Here is a 12,854-nt window from a genome sequence, read left to right as displayed (position 1 = left end):
ATGCAGATGACACAACTCTGCTTGCTGAAACTGAGGAAGACCTGAAGTGCTTGCTGCAGAGGGTTAAGGACTGCAGCCTACAATATGGATTGAAGCTCAACATCAAGAAAATAAAGATTCTCACCACTGGGCTGATAAGCAGCATCATGATAGATGGTGAAGAGATTGAGATTGTTAACAGCTTCAGTTTGCTTGGCTCTACAATCAACACTCTTGGTACCAGCAGCCAGGAAATTAAAAGAAAAGTTGCATTAGGAAAGTCAGCTGTCAGAGAGCTCTCCAAAGTACTGAAGAGGAACTGTGTCAGTCCGGAGACTAAGGTGCACCTGATCTAGGCCATCATCCTTGCAATTACTTGCTATGCATCAGAAAGCTAGACAATGACTAGGGATAATAAAAGGAGAAGTGATGCCTTTGAGCTGTGGTGCTGGAGAAAAGTACTGAAAATATATACCATGGACTTCTGGGAGAACAAATAAGCTCGTTGTGGAGAAGGCAAAACGAGGCTGGTCCTTGGAGGCAAGGATTCTGAAGCTTCGTCTGACATACTCTCGACATACTGCAAGGTGGGATCAGTCCCTGGAGAGGGACATCATGTTTGGAAGGGTAGAGTGACAGCTCAGGAAAGGAAGACTCTCGATGAGACGGATGGATTCAGGGACTGGGGTAATTGGGGTAGGTGTATCAGAGACAATAAGATTGGAACAGGATAGAGCAGGGTTTAGGGCTGCGACTATGAGATGAGTTGCAGGCAACTTGATGGCACATTAACAACAACAACAAAGGACTTGAAAATGCAAATCAAAACCACAATGAGATACTTCGTTAAACTACTCATTAAAGCCCAAAAAGCTCAAATACTGTCAAGAAGATCCCAACTCGGAATGACCTTCTATAGAGTTTCTGGGATTTTAAATCTTTCCAGGAAAAGTCAGCACATTTTGCTCCTGTGTAGTGGCTGATAGATTTACATCGCATACCTTTCAGGGCTCTTCTCTATCATCAGAAAAATGGAAGATAACATCTCTTGAAGGGAGAATGGAGACAATGGAATCCTCATCCACTACTGGTGGAAATGTAAAATGGTGCATATACTAGGTAAACAGTTTGATGGCTCCTCAAAAAGTTAACCACAGAATCACAATCCAAATTCAAGCCCACTGCTATCAAGTCTCCATTGGTTCCCTGGGCTATACATCTTAACAGAAGGAGATTGTCTCAATTTTCTTCCACAAAGCAGAAGGTGGATGTGAACTATCAACCTTCTGGGTAGCAACCCAAAAAGTAACACACATTATGACCCAGCAATTCTACCATGAGAATAAATGACCCAAAGACTTGAAATAAAAAACTCTAAAATAGACACTTGTGCACTAATGTTCACTGTAGAAGTATTCATAGTAGTAAAAAGTTGGAAACAAAGTGTCCATTAACAAATTAATGGAGAACAAAATGTGGTATATGAAATATTAGTCATAAAAAGAAATGAAGTTATGATATATACTAAAAAAACAAACCTTGAAAGCCTAGACATCTAGCTAGACACAAAAGGACAAATGTTAAACAATTCTGTGTGTGAACAAACAAGGATACAGACAAAAGTTTATAATAATTATCATGGACTGGAAGAGGGTTATTGTTGTTTATGTGCCATTGAGTCATCTGCAACTCATAGCGACCCTATGTACAACACCTCTGCACCCTGCTCTATCCTGAGCCAACCTCACCGTCTCTGACACAACTACCTCCATTACTCCAGTCACTCAATCTATCTCACTGAGGGTCTTCCCCTCTTGTACTGTCCCTCTACCCTCCCAAGCATAATGTCCTTCTCCAAGGACAGGTCCTTCCGGATGCAACATGCCCAAAGTATGTTAGACAAAACTTTTCAGAATCCTTGCCTCCAAGGCAATAATTCTAGGATTATTTTCCTAAAATAAGTACAACCAATAGTGAACAGGCTTGTGATAGAAATAGGATGTCATGTTGAAACCAAAGACTGAATGCACAAAACTAGAAATCAGTAACAGAGAAAAGATTCTAAGGCTCAAGAGAAAGACACTGTTTATATTTTATTGCTTTCATCAATTTATCTAGAAACACTTTTCTAATCAATGTCTTTGAAATCAACAAATAAGTTACCAGAAGGAACTGTGTTTTCATCTTAATATAGGTCATTTTACTTTATTCATGCATTATCACCATCTAACTCTCAGAACACTTCAAAGTTTAATCCTTCATTATCATTACTGGAGTATCTCAGAGCTGTCTGCACATGTTCTTCTCACTCCTGAACTGATGTCATCATTATCATCACTACTGCCTTTGGCATCTTCATCTTTGTCATTAGTATTCTCCTGGCACACAATCCCAGTCTTTCTGAAGCCATTAAGGATGGTTTCTGAGATTATTTCCCCCAAAGTGAAAAGCCACTTACTTGCATATTTCTGTTTACGCCACCCAATTCAGTCATCCTGATGGTGTGAACTTCTAAATTCCAGAGTACACCCTTGCATTCCACTCTCCTCTCACAAATGGCTTGAATGAGTGGTTGACCACTAGACAAAGTGGCTGCAGCATGCAGATTAGGACATCAGGTATAACTACTATATGCAGGGCACCAAATTGAGTTTATATCATTTTTAAGTTCTTTTTTCCCTTTGTAACTGTAGCATTGATCCCCCCCCCATATACTGTAGCATCAAGAGTGATTCTGTATCATTTCTGCCTTGTTGACTCCTTTGATTAAAAGCCAAAGTCAAAAGATAATGAAGACAATTATGTCAATGTAGATTGGATTGATATTCCCAATGGAATTAATGCTATTAGTGGCTCAGTGGTAAAGAGATGCACTACCAACCCAAAGGCATGCAGTTAGAATCCGCCCGTTGCTCCACAGGAGAAAGATGTGCAATCTTGTCCTGTGTGATTAACTACCTCTAAAAACCTGCTTGAAAATCAGCTCAAACTCAGTGATACACTATAACAACTAGGCCATTTATGTCAGGGCAGGCTTCACTCTGTTTACACTTCCAATTGATAGTACATGATTGATGTATAGGTTTTAGTGGGTTCCAGGCTCTGGTTGATGAGTCAAAGGTGGCAGAGATATAGCTGTCAAATTAACAGAAACACATACAGAGTTTCAATTGTTTATTTTCCGGTTAGTAGGGTACGAACAACTTGATCCATTACTTTCTGATCGTAGCTTTTACCTTTATTATACAAATATGACCAAAATAACATTTCTACACTACTGAGTAAGGGTGAAGAAGAATGAAATTCACTTCTGAAAATGTCATGAAACATGCATGATATATGTACGCATATACTATGACAGAATTTTTTATATATAATTTAGTAATTTCTGTGCATTATATGTATAGATGTCTTACTCACAAAAAATAAGGTACTACAACCATTTTAAGGAGCTCTCATGGCCTGATGGTAAGAAGCTGCACTGCAAATCTGAAGGCACATGGTTCGAATCCATAGGTGTTCTAGGGGAGAAGGACAGGCATTTTCCTTCTATGCATTTACCTGCATCTGAAAACCTGCTGGAGGGTCAGCTATGGGTAGGTCCTCACTTGATGGCACATGACAACCACCATCACTTTGGGAGCTGTGGTAGTGGAGTCCTTAGTGAGAAGGGCTGCTAACCCAAAAGCTACACGTCTCTGGAAGGATGAAGCCTCAGGTCCTCAGAAGAAAGACCTCCCACTGCTGTGGTTTACAACCTCAGTAATCTGCTGGAGGGTTCTATGAGTTGGAATGGACTCAATGGCGTAAGTCTACCTAAGATTACTATTTTATAATATGTTCAAGAAGTTGACAATTTCCAAAGCAACACACTGACCAAAATAGGAATAATTAATCATTCTGGGGAATGGTTACACAGAGGTTCATTATTGGATTCTCTACACTTTTCATATATTTGAAATGTTCATAATAAAAAGTCTAAAAAAATCTGCCTGCAGAAATATCTTGAATTCTATTTAGAATTAAGCTTGACTACGTGAAATAAAATCTAGCTGATGTAAATGTTTGAAATAATGTTTTCTTAATTCTTGCTAGATCAATAGAATTCAGGTGCATATGTAAGGAAGGAAAGTCCCAATCTTCATTTCAGGGTAACAAGATATTTATTAAGTTTAAAAAGCAATCCTTTTGTTAATTTTGGTTGATGCTGAAAGGCTGTCATTTTTTTCTCTTCAATAAGCTTAAGTTACTTCATTTTGAAGAAAAACACACAGGCCACTTTTTTTGAAGATGGCGCCCAAAAGTGAAGGAGGAAGCTCTCGCCCCTCCCAAAACTGAAGCCAGAGCAAAGGTGTTAAAGGCCAAGAAGGTAATTCTGAAGGGCATCCACAGCAGACACACACACATCCTTGGAAAGCAGCCCCCTAGAAGAGCATACCCAGGAGAAACAAACTTGTCCAGTATGCCATCAAGTTTCCCTTGACCACTGAGTCAGCCATGAAGAAAACAGAAAATAATCACGCATGTGTTCACTGCAGATGTCAAGGCCAACAAGCACCAGATCAAACGAACTGTGAAGAAGCTCTAAGACACTAATATAGTCAACACCTTGATTAGGCCCGATAGAGAGAAGGTGGCCTTTGTTCAACTTATTCCTGTGATGCTTTGGATTTTTCCAACAAAATTAGGATCATCGAAACTGAGTCCAGCTGTCTAATTCTATCTAACTTTTTTCTCACTAAAAAAATTGCCACTGTGGTGGTGGTGTTGTGTACTGTCGCACTGGAATCAACCGATAGCCGACCCTCCCCCAAGGTTGGCAGTTAATCTGATAGGAGGAGACTGCCCATTCTTCTCCCACAGAGCAGCTGGTGGATTCAAACCATGTGCCTTTGTGAATGCAAGGAAGCGTCTTACCACTTGGCCACCAGAGCATAGAGGACAAATGAATGAATGGTTTTGGTCAGCATACATTTACAACTTTGAGAAATAGTATCTATCCCCAACACTTATAATGAAGATACTCCAGGATAAACAACATTTCGTTCTGCTATTCACAAGGTTACTGTGGTTGGTTAACTTGCTAATAACTAAAAACAATAATCACAGTATCAGTGATCAGTTTGTTACATTGGATGGTTAGTCCTCCAACACTACTCACTATAGTAAGAAGTAAAAAAAATAAACATATAAATACAATAAAACAACTTTCCCGTTTAGATACAAAAAAGTTAGAAATTAACAATAAGTATGTTACCTATATTATATTATTCTAAACCAAAACTACACATTTAAAATTAAGTAAACTAAGGCGAACACTCTTATGAAGTCTTATATTTTTAACAATTATAAGTTAAGCTGTGATTTAAATAAACTTAATGTACATCAAAGCACTCTATTAAGGCCTCAGCAGTTCTCAAACTATTAGAGCTCCAGTCTGATTACTTATTAAGAATAATTTTTATGATTTACAAACACCAACTTTTCTACAATAAATAGCACCATCCAAAAACAACCACCAAGCTTATTTGCCTCCTCTTTGGTTGTTAACTTCCAGGACAGGAAAGATTTTACGTGTCTGTACAAAACTTCGCACAATGTAGGTATACAGCTTTTTTACTAGGAATAACCACGCCTTCAAATCCCAGGAAATTATTGCTAGATATATATCTAATTCCTAGTTGACACACACAAGATCATAAAGCAAAGCAGGATTTCCATGCTAGCAATGCTGTCTCTTCTAACTGAAACACGTCAGCAAGAAACTCTCCTGAGAGACAGCATTTAAAAAGATATATATATATATATATATATATATATGACAAAAGGCTGTAAAAAAATTCTAATTTCTAATTAAAGTATTTAACTGTTTTCAGGTAACAAGATCATTCTCTTCATCTTCAACAAATAGTCCTTTAGCTTTTATTTTTCTTTATTAAAATAAGATCTGTAATACTGTAAAATATATATAGATCTGAAGAGTTCAGTAATTTTGAGCAAATGTATACACCTACAATTGGTACATCTAAATAAAGTATAAATAAATTATTTGTATGGCTCTAGCAACTTTTTAAATTAGAATCATATTAAAATTTAAAGTTACCAAAAAAGTATACCCTTCAATCACCCAAATCAAGATACTCACAATTTCTCTTATTACAAAAAGTTCCTTTGTACCCCTTTCTAGGTCAACCAGAATCCCTCCTCAGAGGCAACCACTAGACTGTTTTCTACTATCATATCATTATCGAAGTTTTTTTGTATTTAATATAAATATTATGTAGTACATACTCTTTTGTGTCCAGCTTCTCTGGCTTTGCATAATAGTTCTGACTCTCACCTATGCTGTTGCGTGGTCAGCTGTTCATTCTTACTACAAGTAAGGCTGCTATGAAATTCTTGTACCAAACTTTTTAGAGACATATACTTTTAATTTTCTCGCTGTAATAAGATTTTCATTGAAAATGAGGAAAAAGATTTCATAAATAAATCAATCTTGGGACATATACAGGGTAGACAGATAAATACGGCAATACACACACACATATATAAGTATACATAAAGCAAAAACTACATGTATATACCTTTTGGAGATAGAATAAATTCTAAGAGATTACCAGGTTTTACGTATAGGATAACACATTTTTTAAAAATACTAATAAAATTAAGTTCATAGTGAAAATATCCAAGATAGGAATGATCACCTCAGTGTTCAAGTATTATGCTTTAACTTAATAATTCAAGAGAACAAATTTCTCTCCATGTAAACTACCCTATTCAGCTTCAATAAAACACTTTCTTCTTACAAGTATACTTCTAAAACTAGAATTTCAAAACATTAAAAATATCAAAAACAGAAAGAAAAATATTATCATATTCCCGTATGTTATGCTAGTGGCAAAAAATACAAAATATGTACTAAGAACACAACCTTATTTTATTGTCTTGCTTTTTAAAAATTAAACATGGAAATAATTTCATCGGTTAATAGTTAACATGGGCAAAGAACATTCTAGCCTCATTCAGAATATATTCTGATACAGCCTCACTCTATGATACAGACATTTTGACTTTCAAATTCCACTGTAATTTCCAGCTGATAAAAAAAGGAGGCTCCTTAATTTTCAAAGATAGGAATGAGAAATGCATATCTGATAGTTTGAGATAAATCCAAAATTTTTAATTCTGCTTTTAACATAACCACCTGACCATTTCAGATGATTAGGTGTAGACTCTTAATTTATTATCTAGAAAGTGCCAAGACTAAGGAAGACTGTTATTGCAAATCATTCTAGAAATTTACCACTGTCATCTTAACAAAGGGTTTGCAATTATAAAGGAGAGGACAACCTATTTTTTTTACATTTTCTTCATCTCTTATTCCTCCTCCAAAAACATTTTAAAAATATACAATTCAAATGTACACTCTCAATCTTAAAACCCTAGCATCTGATTATTTTTCAAATGTAATTTTTAAATATTCCCTACTTAGTATAAATCTTAACCCAAAAATCTAGATATTCTCTAACTTCTACAAATGTCTGTTATTGAAATTCCATTATTTCACTCTGAAAATACAGTTTTACTTTTTAAATATCTTTTCAAAACTAGAAAAACAGCTTTATGTAAATATACAAAATATGCAAAAAGATGACAGGAGAGACAAACATGCTCCAACTTTACAAAATTTTTGCCTGCTTGTTTTAAGAAAATCAAAACAAAATTTTATTTCTAAAATACTACTCTAGCAGGACAAGGGTAGAAAGCAGGGACATCTAATGTGTAGATTCCTATACTTCCTTTTGTGGGCCTTTGCTATCTTTAACCAAATGTTTTTAAAAATGCTAGAAGTCTTAAGCATAAAAAAGTCCTCCCTGATTTAAGGATTGAGACTCGTATGCTTAAATTGCAGCTGAATGCAGAGTTGACCAAACTATAAGATTTATTTTTCACAGAACTGGAATTTTAGTGTTCTCTAATTTTAATGCTATGAGTCAATTGTAACTTGACAGTACATAACAATAACAACAATTTTTAATGCAGAATTGATTGAATGTTAATATATTAACTATAACACCAGAACAAATTTTAAGAGCTATTAATTATTTTCACTACTGGGAATAGAGAGTTTTCAACATTGCTAAATCATCTTTAGTCACCTATTAGCTACAACGATTACAATTATAAGGGTACACACATTTCTATTTTAATGTACTCTGTTTCTTTTGACAAAATTGCCCTAAACTTTTGTAATTAAACATCCTAGTCACAAATTAAACTATACCTAAGTGGCTATTGCTTTTAAACAATGGTTATGTAACTTACATACTCCAAGTTTCTGAGGCAAAAACCATCTAATTTTCTTTATATTTTGGGGATATAATGTCAGAAATCAAAGATACAGTAAACATATTATAAAAAGTTGGCAATATACAATGTTGAAAAACAGAGTACTAATCATCAATATTCAAATCATTTCAGAAGTATAAAATGTACTTGACTTCTTGGCATAGAGTATGTATAGAATATCAATTCTTCCTTAATAATCACAGAAAATTACAGTAGAAATTTAAAGGGGATACTCATAATGCTTGTACAACATGAGCATTGTTTTTAGAAAGTATTAATAGCTTAACAGTATCATTTTATTTTCCTTTACTTTAGTTGTTTTAAATACAAATTTTATAGCTAAAATTATTCAAATGATTCAAAATTATTCAAATTTCTAACTCAAAAAGAAACAAATATAAGGGAAGCTGACTTTTAAGACACTCCCAATGTTTACTGTGTAGATATGAGACTTCAACGTAAACTTAATTTTGAAACAGATAATGGGGTTGTTAATTTTATAATATGTTGTTATACCATAAATTAAAGTGGACAACATTCAGTAATTAAAAATTTTAAAATCTGAACTTTAAAAAGGGGACTTGATTAAAAGGCACTTTCCCCCCATATAAATAATCTAAAACATGATTTTGTGATAATAATTATACAAAATGCAAAATTATCTACTATAGTTAAGCATTCATCTTCATGGATAATGATAACTTCTGCTATACATAGTAACAAATCCCTACACATTTAAAATAGCTATGCAACTTAGTCATTATAATCCTTATTTTACAAGTTTCCTTGCAATTATTTATATAAAATAGACCCTTATTTTATATAAATAAGTCTCCTATTAAGAGAAGTCACTATTCAATCATTGTATTCTCACTAAAATGAAACGGCCAATTATGCTTCTAAAAGCAACAGTTTCTTTTACAGGTATAGAAGGATAGGATGTCCTCTCTTCTCTGGACTAATTTATCCTATGCTGAAAAATTCTTAGGAAACCAGTAAAAATACCCCTCAAAATAAACAAAAAAAAATTAATCTAATATTTTAAATTTTTCACCTGGAATTGATTAAAATTGTTTTTAAAAAGAAGTCCTTTTAACTAAAATGCTGGAAAAGACAAAGACCTTTATAATCTATTGGTCTGATGTTTTAATTAATAAAGCATTTTAAAGACTATCTTTGATATATATTTTTAAATGTCAAATATTCACAACTAACCTATTAGTTTATATGGTCACCTTTCAGTGATACTTGGTAAATAATTAAAATTACCATTCAGTGAAGCAGTAACAAAGTAGCATTATTAATCTAAATCAAAATTAGTAATTTTGTTCTTAAAAAGTTAAACTTACTTGTCTGAAGTATCTCTGGCTGTAAAATTTACCCAATGCGATGTCAAAAAGAAGAGACATTAAAAGAAAGAACTCAATAAAGTCAAGTGTTTCTAAAGAGTAATGAGTACTATTAATACCCCAAGTTTTAAAAATACATTATTTCTATTTAAAAACAAAACAACCACTGACATGGAGCCAGTTCTGACTCATAGTGATCCTGCAAGACAGAGATTTGCCTTATAGGCTTTCTAAGGCTGTAAATCTTTACAGAAACAGAATGTCACGTCTTTCGGCCATATAGTAGCTGGTGGCTTCAAACCACTGACCTTTTGGTTAGCAGCCAACCTTGTGAGAACCACTGTCCTACCGGGTTCTCGTATTATTTCTGTAGATGGCTTAAATCGGTGAGGACCATAATTGTAGACTGTTAGGCAGAAAAGTTGTGAAAGAAACACACAAAAAACCCTAACTGAAAGAATGCAAGAGAGAGGGAAAAGAAGTCTCACCAGAATAAAGAATTGTTTTACATCTGTCCTTGAATTTTCATTCAAACACAAGTTTGAATGTTTTAGCAGTTACTAAAGTCCTCAGTTTAAAAAATTAAATTTTTTTTTTTTTTAAAATCTCATGGGGGTAGGGGGAATGGGAATAGAACTCCCAAAGACTTAAAAAAAACACATAAAATGAAACCTTAATTCTTCTCTGGGCTGCATCTAACAGAATGTAAAACAATTAAAAAAGAAACACAAACTCCTGTAGACTCAGAGTATAGACTCAAGAGAGGCAGAGAAAGCTCTCATTCAGTGCTAAACTTTATTCCACTAGAACATATACTCCTGAAAAGTCAATCCAAAACCACGAGCTCAAAATGCTTCATGCAAAATTTACTGAATGGCGGCCAAGCGCTGTACACACTGTCCCGAAGCACACTGGAGGCTAGCTAGAGCTCTGCATTCTCCACTTACAACTTGCTGGTCCCTTTACCGTGCTTGTGCCACAAAGTGCAGAAACCGATTTCTGACACTGGAAGGAAAGTGTCCCTCCTGACAATTCTGTTCTGACCCTCAAATTCTCTGTGTCTTTGTTTTTGTCAATCAATGTTGGTTTTGAACGCAGACTTGTGCTTGAACATCTTTAGAAGTAGAAAGAAGAAAGCAGAAAGAATAAAGTAGAAAGGTGTTGGGGCCAAGACGTAAGAGCAAAGGGTAAAGGGGGGTCCTGATCCACGACTCTGCATCCGTTTTCGTCTGAGCGTCTCGCTGTTTTTTGGTTAGGTGGCTTGCTGAGTCGATTTACACTCATTACTGACCCCCATATGACAGAGCTGGTTATCTAAGGCTGTAGAATTTTAAAAACAAAGCAAACTAAGAGCCCGTCAGAGCTCCCCTAGCCTGTAGTGTTTAAAGTGCCGGATTCCCGCTTCCCTGGTCTCTCCGCAGAGGCGGTGAGGTTTGAACCGTCAACCTCTCGGTTAGCAGCCGCAGAGCTTAGTGAAAGCACTTGTTACAGAGCGCTGCTGCCGCCCCCCTTTCAACAAGTGGCGGGTGGAGCAGGGATGCTGGTTCCAGTCACCACTCCCGGGGCGCAGGTGAAGGTGGTGCACGCCCATCCACACCCAGCGGGCGGGCTCCACCGGGGACAGCGAGAACCGAAAGAGAAGGCAGCAGTGGGGACACTCCGTTATTCTCACCCTCCAGGGGGCCCACCAGGTGAGGAAGTCTCGATCGTGCCCGCCGACTGTCCCGGCGCATTGCTCAACCCCGGCCTCCACTTCTCCCGCCGCCCCGGCCCCGAAGGCGAAGTTTTCTCGCTCTCGCTCGCTGGCTGCGGCGGTTACTCACGCTCCTTCCCGGCTCTGCGAGGATCCCGCCGCCTCCTCTGGGCGGCCGCGGCGCCGCTCCGCGGTCACGGGCCCCGCCGGGTCGCTGGCGAATCGGGGATCGCCCACAGGAGCGGGAGCCGGGACCTGTCAGCCCGGGCGGGAAACAAAAGCCGGGTGAGGACCCGCGGGCGCGACCTGCCTCCCGTGCGCGAGGGGGCGCGCGGCGGGGGCGGGGAGCGGCTCCCGCAGCCGCCGGGCCAGCGCGCCTCCCGGAGCGAGCACCGGCCTCGCGGTTTGGCTGAGGCGCCGGGACCCCCGCTGAGGCGGGGCGAACGGGGTCCGCGGGGGCGCCGGACGCGGCCGCACCCTCACCTCGAGGCTTCCCCCACCCCTGAGACGCCGCTCGCGCCACCAGCCGCTCCCGAGCTGAGGACCCCCATGAGGGGGCGGGGAAGTGGTGCGGCCGCGCTGGGACCGCGAAAGAGAGAAATCGGCCACCGCGTTTCCGCCCGCCCCATCCCTGCGGCCGCGGTCCTGGTACCTGTCGCCGTGGTTGCTCGCCGACTCCGTCTCTCTCTCTTCCTCACCCGCGCGCCGCACGCTCTCCAACCCGCTCAGTAGGACACCCGCCCGCGCGCCGGACGCCGCCGCCCGAGACTGGCAGCACCCACGAACCGGCCCCAATCCCCCGGGCAGCTGCGGGTGCCGTCCCGCCCCCGCCGGCCGCAGGACCCGTCTTCCATAGGGCCCCGGGGCTGTCAGTCCGCCCCCAAAAGGCGCGCGGGCTGTGGCCCCGAGTGTCCGGATTGGCGGCCGCGCGTCGTCTATGCAAATTGTGCCCCGCCCCTGTTTATTTGCATCTCCGCCTTAATGTAACCTCCGCCTCCACTCACCAGCCCACGTGTCTGGTCCTGGCCCTTTGTGAGGGTCGGACGGAGGAAGCTGACCGGCGCCCCCACACACACTTCCTCACCTCCAGAGAAACTAATGCCTAAACAAACTAGTTGACTTAACATCCTTCTAGCCTCTCTGAAAGCCATCTCTCCCACTGGGCTTGCTTTGACGATGGAGAGGGACAAGGCCGTGTCTGTCCCAAGAACTGATCTCATGAAGTCAAAGTTGCCTTGGTAGGACTGGGGAAATCCCACGTAAAAAAACAATTTTGCACACAGCATTTTCCCAGTGACTGTGAGGACCAAGGTTTCCCAAAGTTTTCTACCTTTCAAAAGTGAGATGTCAGGCGACTGACATCCTTTTAAATAGTACTCCCTAATCCTTCCCTTCCACTAAAAACAAAAAGGTAGACCTACTGAGCAAACTCAGCTTCAAGAGACCCTGCTCTTGGGCCTTAGGATCTCCATGGTGCAACTACC

General features: G+C 39.2%; 1 protein-coding gene across 2 annotated transcripts in view; it reads right to left on the bottom strand.

Moving 5' to 3' along the window:
* FKBP5 (FK506 binding protein 5) overlaps nt 1-12,140 on the bottom strand; it is a 149,322-nt gene extending 137,182 nt beyond the window's left edge. For both annotated transcript variants that reach the window (XM_006882050.1, XM_006882049.1), the window contains exon 1: nt 12,023-12,140. The gene's annotated coding sequence lies outside the window, so the exon portion shown is untranslated. The remainder of the gene's footprint in view (nt 1-12,022) is intronic.
* Between the last annotated feature and the right edge of the window lie 714 nt (nt 12,141-12,854).

This window comes from Elephantulus edwardii, unplaced genomic scaffold, assembly GCF_000299155.1.
Source record: "Elephantulus edwardii isolate Elephantulus edwardi_28Jun2011 unplaced genomic scaffold, EleEdw1.0 scaffold00017, whole genome shotgun sequence".
In the NCBI taxonomy this organism is placed as follows: Eukaryota; Metazoa; Chordata; class Mammalia; order Macroscelidea; family Macroscelididae; genus Elephantulus; species Elephantulus edwardii.
The sequence above is the reverse complement of the archived record's forward strand: the minus strand, read 5'-3'. Positions and strand labels throughout refer to the sequence as shown.